Source organism: Ascaphus truei, chromosome 8, assembly GCF_040206685.1.
Source record: "Ascaphus truei isolate aAscTru1 chromosome 8, aAscTru1.hap1, whole genome shotgun sequence".
NCBI classification, from domain to species: Eukaryota; Metazoa; Chordata; class Amphibia; order Anura; family Ascaphidae; genus Ascaphus; species Ascaphus truei.
In genome coordinates, this window is record NC_134490.1 from 14,107,672 (window position 1) to 14,126,952 (window position 19,281).

The 19,281-nt window shown below is 41.6% G+C and overlaps 1 protein-coding gene across 6 annotated transcripts in view; it reads right to left on the bottom strand.

Moving 5' to 3' along the window:
* CCSER2 (coiled-coil serine rich protein 2) overlaps window positions 1-17,300 on the bottom strand; it is a 122,612-nt gene extending 105,312 nt beyond the window's left edge. For 3 of the 6 annotated variants that reach the window (XM_075610570.1, XM_075610569.1, XM_075610572.1), the window contains exon 1: window positions 17,046-17,298. The gene's annotated coding sequence lies outside the window, so the exon portion shown is untranslated. Of the gene's footprint in view, window positions 1-17,045 lie in introns of all 6 variants that reach the window. The other 3 variants (XM_075610568.1, XM_075610573.1, XM_075610571.1) reach the window with 3 other exon arrangements.
* Between the last annotated feature and the right edge of the window lie 1,981 nt (window positions 17,301-19,281).

Here is a 19,281-nt window from a genome sequence, read left to right on the forward strand (position 1 = left end):
GGAGATCAAAATTAATGCGGTTCAGCTCCGGAGAGGGAAATTTTTACTCACACTTTCTTTTCTTGTTTACAGACAAGGATTCACACTAGTAACATGTAAAGAAGCCCACCGGATAAATCACTTGGCTTCCTATCCAATTTTAAATACATTGTAAAGTTATGCTCTTTATTGTAAGTAATCCCAATTTGAGTGTTTTGGGGTTTTGCCTGCTTGCCTTCGCAGTGCGAAGGAATTCAAATCTAGTTACATCTGTTACAAAAAAAGTTCCCAACCCTCAGTAAACTTTGGTAGAAGCATTTTCAACCATCATATTGTCTATCTTAACTTAAATGTACTCAAAACCAAAGACATAACATAAAACACAGACAAAGCTCAGTGCACATCCAGAAAAACTTATATACGGTACAGTACCTAAATATACATGTATAAATAACTAATAAATAAAATGGTCTTAGGTTAACATTTTGGCCAAATTGTTGTAAGCCCTTGAGCCAACTACACGGCAGACCACGTTTCAAGGGTCCCTACACTAATATAGATTCTTAATAACCTGTGCATTGCCAGGAAGAATGATTTATAATAAATCTGTCAATATTAGTTGCAAAAGTTCTAAGTCTGATTGAAGCTTTTATTAACCTGTACATTACCAGGAAAAGCACTCTGTAATAGATTTGTCACAATCACACTGTAAGCAGGCAAGTTCCCCTGAGAGTGGGAGATGCCATGGAGTGAGCTTTCAACCATTTAAATGTGGGAGGGAGTGAGCTTCATTAGGTAGGAGGTTGCCACCCTCCAATCAGCTAAGACTAGCTGAACAAGAATTATAAAACATTTTGGGGGTTCAATATCGGTATTGTGGGGGTTCAATATGAGCTTGTAGGTGTTCTGTATGTCTTATATGTACTCGTCATACAATGTATGACCTTCAACATTGTACTGTGTGGCAGAATACGTTGCTGCCATACAAATAAAAAGAATAATAATATTAATAAGAGAATCCTACTTTATAGTATAGTCCTGCTCCCAGCATGTCGTACTTATGAAATGTTCTTGCTGGGGTACGGTTTTATATTTTACACACTAGCAGGAATATATTTTAGTCGACTTTGCGAGATGTAAATATCACAGGTCTACAGAACGGTCGATAAATCCCAAGAGAAAGTCTTTAGTCACTTGAGGTTACCATGCCTCACTGACCAGCGCCAGGAACAAAGCACAAAACGTTTGAATAATTGCAATCAACTCTCTTTAAAAGCATTTGGGGTTTCAAATTGTTGATGGACTATTCACCTTTCCAAAACTGGAAAAACTTTGGAGCCTGCTCAAACACATCTGTAACTTTATAATTAGTTTATATTTGAAAGTCCAGGTGCATACAATTTAAAAAGGGGCAATAAAAGCAACAGGGTACAAATTACTAATAGGCTCGTCGTACAAGTTCAGTAACTCACAGGGTGGTGCTTCTTTAGTCATACACGGGCAGGTCTGGGTGGATAAAGAACAATTACAGTGTGATTCCAAGTGATGGAACATCCCACATAATCCACTGTACTTCTAAAGTGTACAATTCAATTTGTCGTTTTGTTCTCCAATGCAACTACAACACACATCACTGCGAAATGCTCAAAGAACTAGATTGGTCATCACTAGAGTCTAGGCGCAAAGTTCACCTTTCCTGTCTTGCCTTCAAATACTTTCTGGGCAAACAACCCACCTATCTGAACAAGCTCCTCGCCCCTACCACATGCAGCACTTATCAAATGAGATCAGACTCCAAAAGACTGTTCATGGTCCCAAGGCTCAACAAAGTATCTGGCCGCTCCTCCTCTTACCGTGCACCCCAAAACTGGAACAGTCTACTGGAGACTCTCACATCCACTACCAGTTTAAGTTCTTTCAAAACTAAGGCTGTCTCACATTTTAATCTGGTCTGTAACTGTTACATACGCCTATAATATACATCTTCTCTAACTGTGCATGCAATGTATTGTATATAATGTATACCCTGTTCATTTATGTAACTATTTGTAACCATGTATTATTTGTCATATTAAATATGTCCAGGACATACTTGAAAACGAGAGGTAACTCTCAATGTATTACTTCCTGGTAAAACATTTTATAAATAAATAAAGTATTATAAAAACATCTGATTTTATGCTCTGTGCTGCAAGAAATGCCTGTAACAAATTATAAATAGAAGTACAATGAGTCCCTTCTGTAATGCTGAAGCTAGAGCAATTATTAGAAATAGTAAACATCTTTATTTCTATTGGTAGTTATTATTTCTAGCATATGGGCATCAAAAGCTTTCCTGTTAATGAGGGCATTTTAAAAACGTTCATGTACAATTAAAGTAGTTATACGTGTGCAGAAATATGTTTCCCATCACATCTCTCTAGCCCTGTAAACTATCCCACAGTTATTTTACCCTCAGAATTGGCTTCTCCTCCATGCTGGTTTATAAAACGAAGATCAAGTAAAAATGATACTTTAATGATAATTAACATGCAAATAAAAAACAAGGTTAAATAAAATATTAAAAAAGGGTATACAGGCATACCCCGCATTAACGTACGCAATGGGACCGGAGCATGTATGCAAAGTGAAAATGTACTTAAAGTGAAGCACTACCTTTTCCCCACTTATCGATGCATGTACTGTACTGCAATCGTGATATATGTGCATAACTGATGTAAATAACGCATTTGTAACAGGCTGTATAGTCTCCCCACTTGCGCACAGCTTTGGTACAGGTAGGGAGCCGGTATTGCTGTTCAGGACGTGCTGACAGGCGCATGCGTGAGCTGCCATTTGCCTATTGGGTGATATGTACTTACTCGCGAGTGTACTTAAAGTGAGTGTCCTTAAACCAGGGTATGCCTGTATGTAAAAATGTCTCGATATTCCTAGTTAAAGTAGTGCAAATTGCCTGTCAGAATCAGACAGTCACTACACATTGATTGATTATGGACAAAACGGAAGAAACATAGGACAATTCAAATGCATCGACTTTAAGCAAATTATTCTATATACTTCTTAGGCGTCGGATATAGTGCAGGCGTGCGAGCGACGGTGCGCAAGGTGTCACGTGCACCTGTTGCCGCGAGCAATCTGTAGACTGATGGAGAGGCGTGGTCATGACGTCACAAGGCTGGTTCGCCCTCATTGGCTCAAAAGCTCACGTGACATGGCCGCAGCACGAAAAAAAAAATAGTTTCCTCAAAATCCTGCCGTTGCGTAGTATGGCCAGCCTGATTGACGTAATGTTTTTTATCATGGCGCGCGCACTATGGCCGCAGCCTACGTGGTCGTTTGGCCTCGTTTCCGCCAAAAATCTCCGACGTCTGAACGGCTGCCTTGGAGTATATACAATTACCCCCTTAAAATGGAGTAGACTTGTTGCTTTAGATTAAACAGGAACCAAAAGATGTGTAGCACACACACACACGGAAACATTTGCTAAATTGATATTTTACTCAATTATATTGGACAAGAGAACAGAGCAATAACGTTGTAGGCCAGCATCGTCAGATCACCCCCTGTGATTAGATTAAACAGAAATGTGCTAATTAGATATACTGCAAGAATAGCTTCCAGGTGCAAAACAAAATCCCCTTTCCATCTTCCAGGGCAACAGCAATGCTCAAAAAGGCTAAGTAAAGGATTTTTATAACAAGGAAAAGGAGAATAATCTGGAAGGAGAAGCAAATGCTTTTCTAACCTAAACAAAAAGTGATCAGAAGTGGAACAGAAGTATAGACGGTCACACTAATTAACCCACTAATTAACCCCCTAATAACATTTGCTAAAGAACCTATATCACGAATATTCCAAAATAAAATAAATACATTGTCTTAGATCAGGGATGGAACAATCCCAGGCACCTCGCCACCCGAGCTCCTAAAATGTTAGACCTTGCACCTATGTTGCGCTCCAGTCACCGCCGCAACGGGCTCCCCTTTGCTAGAGTGACATCAAAGCAGGATGGGGCACACTGACCGGCAGTTACTGACAGGTCAGTCTGCGCCGCTTAGTCTTGTGGGGAACGAGGAAAATCGTGCTGGGAATGTTCCCATACAGTGGGGAACAAGGAGGGGAAGAGTGCGTCTCAGTGTGTGTCACAGAAACCGACACAGCCTCTGTGAGGGGGAGGGATGTTAAGTGCAATGACTGCACCTCCCCCTCCCCAAACTCTGGCTCCTTAAAATTCTGCCTGGCGCCTACATTTTTTTATAGTTTTGTCAACCACTGCCTATGTCATTTACAAATATCTGTGAGTAAATCAAAATTGAGCCCAATATCCATCAAGTAATATACAACTTCCTGTAATGACCCTATAATGGGCAGATTATATCAATCAGAAGGTGAGGGCACTGCAGTCATTACTTTCTATAAGCTACTTTATGGGGCCGCCCAGGAAAGGCCCTTTGTGCAGCAGCACCAGCATTTTTCTTGTTACTTTATTTGGAATTAGGTGTGCCTGGGGAACCCCTCCCTTTGTTACCATATTGTATCTATCCACAGCAACAGTGCTAGACATTATAAATGGCTAGAATATGCACAGTTCCTCCCTCCCCCGAAGCAGTGCTAGACAATATTAGCCAAGGACTGAATGCTAGCAATTTATTAATGATATATATTACTTCTACCAATCTTATTTAAAGCATGTTAATGTGATTGCATAGGTCCAGAAAACATTTGATTTACTGCAGTTTCTGTATCTCTTAATGTATGAAGCGATTGAGAACAGAGCTTTTGTCCCTAAAAGGGGCAGCAGACACATATTGCAGTGATACATTGAAAAAATTAAATATTGGTACTTTATTTTTCTATTTTTTGACTGCAACAATATTGTTTTGGCTGCTGTTTCTTTATAGTATAATGGAAATGACACAGTATAAGGGAAAATATATTACACATATGCATCATCTCAGTTACAGCCAGAATAGCATTAAATATTTACAGTACTGTACATAGTAAATATGGAAGAGATCATCTTCTACTTATACGCCTCTTTTCCAGAAGGCGAACTGAATATAATGTGCCTTGTTCATTATTTACTAGGCTGCTAATCGGTAGAAATAATTTAATATTCTCAATTACATTACAAGTCATTTTCAAACTTTTACGCAGAAAAAGAATTGAGACTTGAAACAGTCTGAAATTCCAGCACATAAAAAAATAATCATAATTTTAGCATTGTACAAAGCCCACAAAGCTAACACATTTTTATATATATCAAAAATAAATGAACAATTACAGTGAATTAGAGAAGTTGGTTTTGAGTGTTCAATGGATTGAAATCCACATTCACTCTTTGAAAAAGTCCTGGTTTGGACGAAACGCGCAAGAGTGTTCATGCTGTTGTACATTGCTGGTTACTAATAAACTTTTTTATATTCATACAACTGGCTGAGTGAAGGTGCTGTGAACCTCGGAAGCAATCTCCATTTTTTTCATCTGTGAAATCCACAAAAGACTAAAAGTTAGATGTTTCCACGGGCATATCTATTTTTCCAGAAGTCAAAGTGTGTTCTCCAAATAATTCAAATTAAATTATCTGGAAAGGGTGATCATTGGCGACACCTCCCTAGACATTTTACTATACACAAAGAATCCCATTTAGTGGAGATCACACATTTGAAGAGATTATCCTGGTGAACAATGGACATTTGAACAGCATGCAGCTTCAGTACAAAAACCCTGATAATCTCAACCACGTGGGTCTAATTTCTGGGTTCCCAACACTATTGACCTCAAAAAGTCATGTCCACCACCCAACAAAGATTAAATATCAACCTACAATTATCCAAGTAGAGCAACTGAGGCTGCTCTATGTGCACTCCATGCTAATACAAAGTGAACAAGGGTGTGTACACAGCGGTATGGAAATGTAGCCAATTGACCTATAAAAACAAACAGTATACGTCATTAATATTTTCACTTTTAGCATTATCATGGTAAACAATACATAAAAACGCTTCTATCATTTGTAGCTAAAATATTAATGTGTTGTCACTTTTGTGCTGTTTTTAAAGTTATGATGATGCCATCATTAAATAAAAGTAATTGATATGCAGACCCAGAGAAAAAGAAAATAAACATTATCATAGGATGGAAATATGTACAAATTACCTATTTTAGGGACTGCCTCTTTAAACTTTAAGCACATTCAGCACTAAACAGTATTCATTTAAAAATGGTCACATTAATTCTCTAGTTCAATGCAAGATGTGCAACTTCAGCACTAAAAGGAGTTTACAGGAACCACTGATGCCAATGTAAAACATTTTTTCAATTCTGTGTGTATAAGGCAGTGTTTTTCCAACAGGTGTTCATAGGAACCCTTGTTTTCCCGAGTATCCCAAAAGGGTTACATGCAATTTTCAGGTCATTTGAAAATTGTACCAAATACAGAAGAATTTACAATGCATCTGATCTCAGACGCGCTATTAGACGGGGGTTGGGGTTCCTTATAATGCATCTGATCTCAGACGCGCTATTAGACGAGGGTTGGGGTTCCTTATAATGCATCTGATCTCAGACGCGCTATTAGACGGGGGTTGGGGTTCCTTATAATGCATCTGATCATAGAGACGCTATAAGGCTGCACTTATAGTGCCCACAGCGGCGCTCAAAAAAAATTGACTCAGTCGCCAGCGCTGGAAAATTGGTACCCGGGTCTATTTGATTTTTTAGAGACAGTCGCCACATGTGACCGTCTCTAAACCAATCAAATTGCGCGGCCCACCCCCTTTAGTGACGTCACTGGCGACCGTCGCTAAAAAAACAAATTACAACTTTCGCGGGTGGCGACGGCATCGGTTGCGTCGCCTACGCCAGCACTATAAGCGCGGCCTAAGAGGGTTTGGGTTCCTTACAATGCATCTGATCTGAGACGCGCTATTAGAAAGAGTTGGGGTTCCGCAGAATTTCTCATTATAATTACAGGGTTCCTCAACCAAAAAAAGGTTGAAAATCACTGGTATAAATAAGGGAATGTGCTGGCTTTACTCCCACAATATATGATGAGAACATTGCAACAATTACCACTGGAGAAGTAGGTGGAATTCAGCAACATGTTTAAGCCAGTTTAAGATACATTCAAGTTTTCTTGTAACTACTTAACTAACAGAAAAATGCAGCAATTTATTTGCTGTGTACGAAACATTTTATAAATATTAAAAATAGACATTTTCTTAAAAAAACAAAATCTTATATTTACATTGTAGAATTATTTAATGGGTGCTTAAATAATTACAATATTATATATCAAAAGGATGTTTAAATACTTTGCATGAAACATATTGAGCACATTTAACATTCATCTCCTGTTTACTTGTCAAACATCAACATTTTATTACTCAGCATTCATTAATACAACAGGAAATTCTCCTCTTCAATAAAAGTGCACTGGGACAGTCTAAGAGACAGTATTTAGGGCAAATACAGTAAAGGGAATACAAATGCAAGAGCAAGGAGAGACTCAAGAATGAGAAATAATGTAGAAGAGATATTGAAAAGGACCTATAGTAAAATGAGTAGAGAATGGACCAAATCAAGCATGGCTGCAGACAGCACAAAAGAAGTCTATAGAAACACAAAAGATAAAAAGGACTCTCCCTTCTCTATTCTTGTAGCAGCAAGTCTGCAGTCACACACAGATAAATATAGAATCCACTTTGTCTAGACTGTCTTTACAAAAAGGCCCAGAGGTAAAATAACGGGAGATTAACTTTTTTTTGGTTAAAGCTGCAGGTTATCAAAAACTAAACTGAATTTTAGTCACTTTCTTCATTAAAATGAATTAGTATCTGTACTGTACAGTCAATTGGTGGGGGTGGGGGTTAATAAAATACAGAGCTAGCAACTAACTCAAGAAAAGCTCTCTAAGAGTGGTTGACATCCTACCTTTAGCTTCATTGCCCACTCTATAATTGAACCCAACCCTTTCGCTGCTAGAAAGGCCTGCAATGCACTGCCCCCCAGCTCCACCATCCATAGGCTGCGTGACACTTATTCAAGAATCTGGGTTTTAGTTGACAGGGACCCTGAACAGAGACTGGCAAAGGGCGACTGTCAATCTTGATTGCGCTACTCCAGAAAGTAACAAGATTTATGGACACCCATTTACTATGCTGTGAAGCCGTGTTAGGCCCGTAATATAGTGGGCGCACATGCTTGTGCAAACGCACACTGTGTGTGTACGGGTCCGTGCTGCTGTGAGCGACAGTTTGGAAGGTACTGTGTGTTTGTGTGTCACACTGGGTAAATGTGTGTGTGTATAGATTGTGTGAGTTAATTAAATAATATTTTTTAAATTAAAAAAATAAAAGAACCACATGTTGCAGAGTATGAATAAAAATTATTTTTATTGTGCAACGTTGACACACACACACACACACACTGCAGAAGCGGCGCAAATACTTACTTTTCTGAATCTTCCCCCCACTCGGCCGGCTCGACGCTCACTACTGTGCGCGCGCGTGGCCCTAATATACAATGGCTGGCTAACCACAGCCAATTATAAGTGCTGTGCGTGCGCACGGCGCAGCAAGCGCACCCACTATATTACAGGCCTAAGGGAAGGCCATGAGCTAGATCAAATGAATTTGACTCATTCCCTTATTCAAAACACTGCTCCCCAGTCCTTAAGAAGAGATGGACTACATTAAAATGAATGGGACTAAACTCTTCTCCAGGGCAGGGAAGCAGCATCACAGAAAACTGAATAGGGGTCACCTCTAGAACCAATTAGGGTAGCGAATAATAAGGCAGAGATGACTATACGCTTCAGACTCCATGGTTTACAACAATGACTGAAAAAAAACTTACAAAAACAGTTATAAAAATACCTATCTACGTAGTAAACATATCACCGCCGTCAGCAAAGCGTGGTCCTGCATTTTTAATGTAAAGTTCATCAAAGTTGTGTGCGTGCAATGCGAGTTATTTCAGAGACTATCCTTAAATACGTGCATCACAAACAATTTCTATAAACAAGAATAATTGTCCTTAGTATCCAACATGCCATATGCTGTACAGCAAATAGGTTTTATTTGTTTTTCGTTATTTATATACAGGGTAGAGTTTGAGCTTTTCAAGTTTATAAAGATCACATGCAAACTAAGACCATAGGTGTGTCCTGGAAAGCTTTGTTAAATACCAACAATGCTCAATGAACTTGGGTTATTAAATGCCCTCCTTTATTTAAAGAGAATAACAAGATATTTTAAATGATGCAAACTATTACAGACACTACCAGCGAAACAGGAGGATTGTAAATGGTGTTTGTTTATGGGGGGGGGGGGGAGAGTCAGGGTGTGTCAAAAATGAGCAATTAACACTTGGGTTGCTAGACTGACATGTGGTCATCTGAAATATACTAAAAAGGTCATTCCAACAGTGAAAGGGTTTAGTGGAAAATAATCCCGACTGCAGATCTTCTAAATTGCGGTTTGTGTAACAAGGAAGGCTCACAGCGCTCCCCTTCTATAAATATAGAGAAATTGCAAATGAGTTGTTAGTTTAGCCTCACTATGTGCAGGATACACAAAAAAAGGGAATATATTTTAACAAATAAATTTTGTCCCCCTGTAAACAAACATTATAGGACCTGTACTTACATTTTAAAGGGAATATTTTACTTGTAAAAACCTGCGCGCGAGCTTACAAATCAGACATGTACAAACTTCCCAAACAAATTCTGCAACCATCAACAACTGCCTTTTATGCGTTTATGGTGGAATAAAACTAAGAATATTGTGCATAGGGAGTTCCCATCCACTACCTGCAAATTATAGTTATGCCATTTCAAGGATTACAAAAACATTTTTTTAATTATATATAAGCAGCAATACAAATACCTAATGTATTGCTTTACCAACTTAAAACATAGCATACTAAAAATGCTACATCTCAGTATATAGGCACAAGAATTTTAACATTCAAGACCCAAAGGTTACTGGCGCTACACATTAACGAACCTTAAAGCCTATTCAGTTGATGGCCTAACACTAAATGTGGGTCTAAACCTCATACAGCAAGTTATAGGTTGCAAGAAAGGTACCTGTATAACATGCAGGTTAGGCAGCAAATAAATACCTATTCACTCTGACTTGTTATTCATTTGTGAGCTAATATTCCTTTCTTTCTGTTTCCACTACAGATCATTAGAATACTTGGCATATACAATGATTGCGATACTGTATTCCGTTACGCTGGTTAGCTTTAGAACAGACAAATACAGCCAAAACTTGTCCATACATAACATTTTGCTACTTTAGAAGATACGTATTATGCCTCTGTCATACCGAAAAAAACATTGCGCAAGATCTTTATGGCGTGTAAGCTATTCCGTGTTCTAGTTTGTGCTCATGAAATAAACATGTCTATTGGCTTGTCGTTCAGGCTGCAAACGGATTATATTATTTTTATATTTCTCGTCTACGTCATGCTGTTATTTTACAGTGCACATGCTGGAAAACAAGCACGATGAATCACATTCATGCCACACCTGCGCAACACTTTTATAGATACTGTCTACAAACACTCGCACTGACAGAGAGAGGAGTGTGCAGCATGAACTGCAATTATAACTACAGTAAAACACCAGGATGCACCAGCAAGAATGCAGTATAATTTCCATATTCAAACTTAATTCTACTGGAACTAACCTATGTAGTCACCTTATCCCTTTATACCAGAGCAAATAATGAATGAAGTAAATGCAACTCCGTACTGTAGCAAAACATTGACCCATTTAATAGAAAATCAGGATCATAGATCAGGAAAAATTAAATCCTATCAAAACTTTGGGATCCTTATAAAAGTGGTCACCAACATGAAAGTGATGTTTGCATTGCCCAAGATAGAATCTGTATCATCTCACTTTGCAGGGGAGAGAAAAGAATCAAACTTCATGCAATGAGCAAGGCAAGGTTTCTTACCAACATTTGGAATAATTACAAAGTAAAGTTTCCACTTTTTATCCTCTCACTCCTTACAGTAGTTTTAGAATAAACTGCATATCTCGTTAATACTAAAAAGGTTACTGTTTTCTTTTTGCTGTAAAACCTTGGAATAAACGCATTGTTCAATTCACATGTCACCGCCAGTTTTACTCAGGCTCATGAAGAGTGTTAGCACAATGCAGCTTTCGGCCGCAAAATAATGACAAGGCTTCTTTTACTGACAATAATATTGTTCAGTTATGCAGTGATCTTAAAAGTAGGATTTAGAGATAGCAACATCAGTAGACAATATATACCTGGTGAGTAGATAATAAAGGCTCTGAATACTAAAGGTGGCCCATGGCTTATTTCTGCCTTGGCACAAGAAGTGGAATAGAATGACTTTTCAGAGTTCGGACACAGAATGAAAAAGTAATGTGACCAAGTTATATGCTCATGATAAGTGCCTCAGGAAGAGATTCTAAAGATGCATTCTGCCAAATGCACAATAAAATATTGATCAGTAGAGATAGGCAAAAAAATGTGGAGGATTTGTTTCGCCGCGTATTGGCCGGTTCCTTTGGTCTGCGGATTTCAATGGATCAGTCAGAAATATGACTATTTGCCTTTTTTTTTTTAACACTGAATTCATCCGCAGATTCCGCAATCCGCTGACGGATTTTAAGAATCCAATCCGCGGATTGGATTCTTAGAAGCCTTCAGCGGATTGCGGAATCCAGGGATGGTTTCCTTAAAATCCACGGATTGTATCCAATGGCGGTTTTGGATTAATCCGCGCAGATTTAAACTGTAACAATCAGTCAGCAGAGTTTCCATGGCAAATTCGGGGAACGGATTTGGACTGGTTTGTCCATCTCTAAAGCGACCCCCCCAGCTATAGGCGGGGGGGTTTCATGACCGGGGGGGGGGGGGCGGCCTTCCCCCCTCTGGCCCGCCCCCGCATCGCCCTCCCCTGTCCAGGGGAGGAGCCAACCGTGGCTGCTTAAGTCCAAGCTGGCGGGGGCAAGTCCTCTTTGCCTCCCGCCAGCGAATTCCCACCCACCCGTCCCCTTAATTAGGTTGGGGCAATCTAGCGGTAACCGTTAACGAAGCGAGGGCGGGGGATTTGTAACATGGGACATGTACTGTATGTGATGGTAATGCTTCTCTGTTCTGTTGCAGTATGGAAGTCTGTTACTCTGCTGATCTTGAAAGGAACAAGGTTCCAAGCAGGAGGGGTCGTTGTCCGGCTTTGCCTTTGTCGCGGCGGCTCGTGGGGGGTAGGTGCTTGTTCTTGCCAGACTGGGAACTGGGCCGTTTGAACCCGGGGGGAGCACGAGTGGGCGAGGTCATATATTCATGACGTCGATAACCCGCTCGCGCAGACGGCAGCGGCGCGGGGCCGGCTGACCCTCCCCTCCCCCTCCTGGGGAAAGTACACTCTGGCGAGGAGTGGCATTTACCCCTCGTAGTTTATGTATTAATAAAATAGCCGCGGCCAATTTTACCTCCAGTTTACCGTCTCCTGTCGTTATTTTGGTTATGTAAGGGGACAAAGCGGGGGGGTGGGGGGGGAACCGCCTAACCGCCTCCCTGGTCATGACCAGCAGGCAGCATATCAATGTAAAAAAAACCTAATACACGATAAACAAGTTTTCTATCAAGTAGTTTTCAACTTCTTTGATGAGGGGAATACTCAGGGTTAATTGTAAATCAATTACTGAAATTCCTGCCGATAGCACAACAAATACTTTTTGTTAGTGGAAAACCAATATTTCTCCATTAGTAGATCAATCTATGTAGCACACAACATCTGTAAACAAAACATACACCGTGTTTTCAAACCTTTTGGCAGATTCTAAACAATCCACATCATATTCTTCTGAAAGAATTAAGGGTTATATTGTGGAAATATTTGTTAAGCCAGTTATTGCTACAGTGCGGCAAAAATATTGGGCAAATATTGTGGCTTATTTAAGTCACTGAAAGAGAGAAGTGATAAAAAAAAAATGTGGCTGAATATTTCGGGTCATGTTTAAGGTTCGAATGCAGAAGCAGTGGGGATACAGCGTGCACGCTGACCCGAGGCTGATCGTACAAAAGAAGGACGTGTCCGGAGTAGGTGACAGTGTTTCCTTATGACATTCAATTCTTGTTTTTACTGGGAGAGTAGGATCGGTGCATCAGGAAAATCCCCTCAGAAAATACATCGACTGTAGAATTTAAAGATCCCTAAAGACCAAATGTGAGTGCAATCCAACAACTTATCTACAGTTTGTTTTGTTTTTCTCCATTTCATTCACTTTGTTTTCCTTTCCCTTTCATTGAATTGATCTTTTTCAGATGTATTTTACACTGTTATATCACTACCTCAGACCAGTTTGCGCTGTAGTTTCTTCTATTATCTTTCCAAACGGCACAGAGACCGTATATACAAGATGCATCAGGTGTATGTTTCAATAAGTTCACCAATTATATTCTGCAAGTGTAAGTTCAGTTTGCGCTGTTTTCTGTAATAATAATATATATATATATTTTTTAAATGTGGCTGAATATTTACGGTCCTGTTGGTGTATGCCATTCTATACACACACATAAAATCAGGGTTGCAGACCTGTCTAAGGCCTCGGTCCCGCTGCGCTCGGTGGTGCGGGCGGCCACACACGAGTTCCCCACCAGCAGGGGAATCCTGCGGAGCCGGTCCCGGTCCCCCCTGGCTGCACAGCTTACTACACGCTGTGGCGCGTCAGCCGCTATGGGATACAAGAGAATGGTGATCCCTAGCGTTGACGCATCACGTGGTGTGGCTGTGAGCCAATGGGGAGGGGAGGCTTCGGGGAGCGGGGAGGAGTGTGGAGTGAAAGCAGCGTGAGTGCCTGTGTGTGTGTATGTGCGTGAGTGCCTGCCTCTGTCTGTGTGTGTGTTGCTTTACTTACCTTCAATCAGCAGCCCGAGCCATGGAGGGAGGGGGGGGGGAGAGTAGCGGGTCCCTCCACTCAAGCCACGCCCCCCTCCGGCTCAAGCCTCCCACTCCCGCCCAGGCTCCCTACAGACCGCATATCGCGGTCTGTGTATGTCAGCGCCCCGCCTGTCTGCAGTGCGGGCGCGCTGACTCTGGGAGCGGGGCCTTAGCCTAAGACATGAATGCGCTCACAAGTGAGACACACACACACACACACACACGTTTTTATTCATTTAGCTAGTCTTAATTACCTAACCCCTTCAGTGTACATCTGCACCCCCAAAGGCGGACAGCCTTTGACGCAGCTAAAGGGTGTGAGCTGTTTGCTGATGTTTTAAGCTTCTCTATTTCAATTTGAAACTCACCAGGCCTTTATATCCTGTACCCAATTTTCCAACTATCTGTCCACCAACTGTCTGTATAACCTCTTCTCATTTAATGTAACCATGTATTGTTATAACTCTGTGCCCAGGACATCCTTGAAAACGAGAGGTAACTCTCGAATGTATTACTTCCTGGCAAAACATTTTTATAAATAATAACCTACTTTACAGCTAAATATAAAATATTTTTTTCCAAGCCATATGGATTTCTTACTTTGTCCATATCTAATGAACCAAGCAGAATATGGGACAGCCAGTGTTAATAAGTGAACATGGTATCTTTTCAAATAGAATTGGACCTTTGTTCTATCTTCAAAAAGCTCAAAGTCCCAGTTGAAATGAGCAACATAAAGTAAATTGGAATTAATAATAATAGCGCTGACGAGGAACACAGTTCTGTATTCAGTATTTGCAACAAGTTCCTGCCCTAAAGAATTTACCATCTTATTTTTTGTATCTGAGGCACAGGTTGATAAAATGAGCTGCTAAAAAGCAGCAGAAACTGGGATTAAACTCAACTTCGATATGGTAACATTTAATATTTTAAAACCCTTCAAAAGAAACCTGCAGCAAATGTAACAAATATATAATAGAGGAGTAAAAGTTCCAGTATTTCAGTCAGATACAGGACAGGGGTGCACAACTCCAGTCCTCAGCATCCCTCCCCCCCTCAACAGGTCAGGTTTTCAGAATCTCCCAGCTGCAGCACAGGTAGCTCAATCAAAGTCTGAGCCACCAGTGCTTGACCTGTTAGGGGGGGGTTGAGGACTGGAGTTGAGCACCCCTGCAGTAGGAGACACATAGGGGACAGAATCTTAGGAGACATGGTTTAACCCTTATGTGCTATACAAAATCAACACTGCGCTGCAAACAATGTACAGCAATCCGTAAAGGTTTGATAAAGATAACTGTTCCACAAACGGGTGCTAGAATGAAAACCCAGTAATCGGATTGGCTAACTTGCGCATAAAATTCCCTGTGGTATCGAGAAACACCAGAATGCCCAAGCAAACAAAGCAACTACAAAAAACAGGCGCAAATATTATAATAACTTTATTTATATAGCTACTTTCTCCCAATGGGACTCAAAGCACCACAGTTACAAAAAGGAAAGAAAAACATTTAAGGTTATAAGAGAGACCAAACACAAGGAAAGATACAATCCAAGATGGGACTGTACTATAAATGCCGGACAGGTTGTGGTTTATTAAAGTGCCTGTGTAAACAGGTAGGTCTTGAGCCTGTTTCTACAGATTTCCAGATAGGGGACTCTCGATCTGTACAAGTGAGTCTGTTCCAGAGTGGGAGCAGCGTGGCTAGTATTACCTGGCAGTTAATGCCCTCGCTAGATGAAAGCCCTCAGTTTCAGATCTGCCTTCAATACCTAATAATGTGTTGTTCATTAAAAGTACAATGCCTCCCAGTACAAGACACATAACCAACTTCTTTATAATGACGGGTTAATGCAGGGCACAGGTTGGTGAGCTTATGTTTTGCAATAACATCCTCAGGCCTATGAGTTTGGTGCTGCAGCATCCGACACTCCAGACGCATCAAAAGGATCCAGTCCTACACTTCCCATCCCTCCTGTGTCATCCCATAGCAGAACGTGATATACTCATTGGATGATGTCACTGGCTGTACAGTCATGCCACAATGGGCTGCAGGAATACATACATAAAACCAAGGCCTGCAGACCTTTCTGTAACCCCATCACTGCCAAAGGGCCTGCAAAACACATTGGATTACTGCACTGGTCTAGATTGTGAGGAATTACTCTCCTTTCTACAGCTGCTTGGAGGTGTGATCCCACACATTATCACCACTCCCATAGAAGCAACTAACCCCCTAATGTTATCACATTCACAATGTCATAATCCATATGAATAACACTGCTTATTGTACCACCTCTTTGCTGTCATCACTCAATATTCATTAAGGCGAGCTCGTTCGGGTCACTTCATCACACTAAAGTACAAACTGGTACTTCTTCATGTTTTCACCCCACTTAATGCAACCCATTGGTACTACTTCACACCCCCCAAATGTTATCGTTCTACCCAATAGTTACGCTATGAGTAATTACTGATACCCCTTATGTTATTCCCAGTCTGTGCCACAAGCATTTAATAATACTGTACGTATTATTGTTATCTCCCAATTAGCACTCCTTAATATCCACTATTATATCACTCAATTACTTCTATTGGTATTTAGGGTGTACAATGACGGTATTCTCGATTAATATTTCTTAATGACCCTTATGTTCTTACCCCATTGGTACTCATTAATACCCCTCTTATCACCTCAATGTTCAGTTGGTATTCTTTACTGCCTCTTATGTTACAAGCCACCCAATGCTCCATTGGTACTTCTCAATGGCCCTTATGATCTTCCCAAACCCAATACCCCATTTGTACTCATTAATATTCTGCCATCCGGCATCCAATGCCCCATTAATATTCCTTAATCAACCCGTTAAGTTATTGGCCACCCAAAGGCCCATTGATGCTCATTAATACTCCTTATGTTACCACCACACTAGTACTCAAAGGTCCTTATATACTTACAATGCCCAATTGGTACACATTAATTCTCTGTTATCAATGCCCTATTACTATTCCTTCATTAATATCATTGTTTTTAGTGCCCACCCAAAGGCCCGTTACCCGCCCACTCAATACCCCGTTAGCACTCAGCCAATACCCCATTATTACCCTTGGCACACGGCTGCCCCTCTCTCACCTCCGGGAGACTGCAGTTCCCGGCTTCCCCTCTGTGTCTCCGGGGTCACATCTCAGCGCGGAGTCCGGGGACAGGAGGAGGAGAAAGCAGAGGGATATTCATCCTCCGCCCGCACGCGCGCACACCCGCCTGCTCTCAGCCGCGCTCAGGACACCGAGCACCGTATGGAGCGCGTTCCCAGAGCGCGGGCACTTAGGATGACGTGAGGGTGGCGCGCACGCATGCGTGCAGGAGGCCACTCACTCCTACAGCTGCGTGAACGGGGGCGCGGGCACGTGGAAGGGTACGTCACTGAACTGGATGTGCGCTCACTGCAGGAGCCTATGGCACGTCACTCACATGCGGCTGCGTCACCTCACTCATTACAAGGTAGTGTCACTCACCTGCCCGGAGTCTCACTCATTACACTCGCACTCACCTGCAGGGAGTCTCACTCATTACAAGGCAGTCTCACTTACCTGCATGTAATCTCACTTATTTCAAGGCAGTCTCACCTACCTGCATGTCATCTCACCCATTACAAGGCACTCTCACTTACCTGCAGGGAGTCACACTCATTACAAGACACTCACCTGCAGAGAATCTCGCATATTACAAGGCAGTTTCATTTACCTGCATGTAATCTCACTCATTGCAGATCAGAACCAACTCTCACCATTCTAGCCCCTGTCACTAGTTTTAAGTATCCAAGAATTTGGCTTGACTCCTATTTAACATTCGGGTTGCATATTGATATTCTGACATCCAAAACCTATGCCAAACTAGGTATACTTTATAGCAGGGATTCAAAAGTTTCTGTGGGGGGCGCAAAAAAATTATGTGGGGGGCACAGCGCTTCCAGAGACCCTGCACTATTCTCTAAAGCATTTAAATCCCAGGGAGCACGCAAGGCCTCTGTAAATCTCTTACTGGGTCTCCGGCGAATTCTGGTGATGTGTCGCCATGGTAACGCGGCGTCAAACGACGTTGCTAGGTCACGTGACGTCAGAGAACAGGTAAATGGGGGTGTGAGCTGGCAGGGGGGTGCAGATTGAAAAATGTGTGCATCCCTGCTTTATAGGAACAAATCCTCCCTAAGGCCCGTTCTATAGTGCCGGGCGCGCGTGGAATTTTAGTTGGCTAACGTTAGTCAGCCTTTCTATAATGGCGCTGCGCACGGCGGGGAGCCGACAGATAGCGGCGAAGACGGGGAAAAGATGATTTTGCGCCGCTACCAGCGCATGTATGTATGTGTGTGTGTGTGTGTGTGTGTGTCAAAGGTAAATAAATAATATTTTTATTACAACTTTTTTTTATTTTTTAAATATTATTTCATACATAATTCACAATCTCTATACACACACACACAGACAGTACCTTCACTCACAGCATACACATGAAAAGCATGCGGCACGCGTTCGCGCACGGCCCTAAGCCAGCTGGTCAGAAAGCGCATGGCACAGTAGTTGCTAAAGCCAATTATGGACTAATGGGACATAATATATGGCACAGCACCCCAAACTCACCTCATCAAACTAGACACCCAGAACTCAATATGCTGTCCTCCAATGTAATTACAACACACACCACTGCGAAATGCTTCAAGAACCAGATACAAAGTACATTTTTCCTGTCTTGCCTTCAAATACTTTCTGGGCAAGCTTCCTGTCTACCTGAACAAGAACCTCACCCCTACCACATGCAGCACTTGAGATCTGTCTCCAAAAGACTGTTCACGGTCCCAAGGTTCAACAAGGAATCTGGTCGCTCCTCCTTCTGTTACCGTGCACCTCACAACTGGAACAATCTACCAGAGACTGTCAAAGCCATCTCCACTATAAGTAATTTCAAGACTTCAACTGTCTCACAGTAATCTTGTCTGTAACTCTTACATATGCCCATAATCATATAATATCTCTAACTGTTCTGAAATGTCTGTAAATTTAATGTAACCATATATTGTCAACATAACTCTGTGTCAGTGGCATAACAACGCCATAAGGCCCACCTGGGCATCGTCATGACTGCATGACGGCGCACTTTCATGGCAACACATTGACATGATGCCGCGACGTTGATGGAGAGGGGCTGCTCTGTTACAGAGGCCCCGCTCCCTCCCCCGACAATCAGTTTCATTGCTGTGGGGAAGAGCATAGGGTCTCTAACTGCTTGGGGGGGTTTAGCACTCTTTAGTGAATCTGGGCCTCAGGTCTATCTATTGAAGAGAATGTCACTTGCAGAGGTCTAAGGCCACACG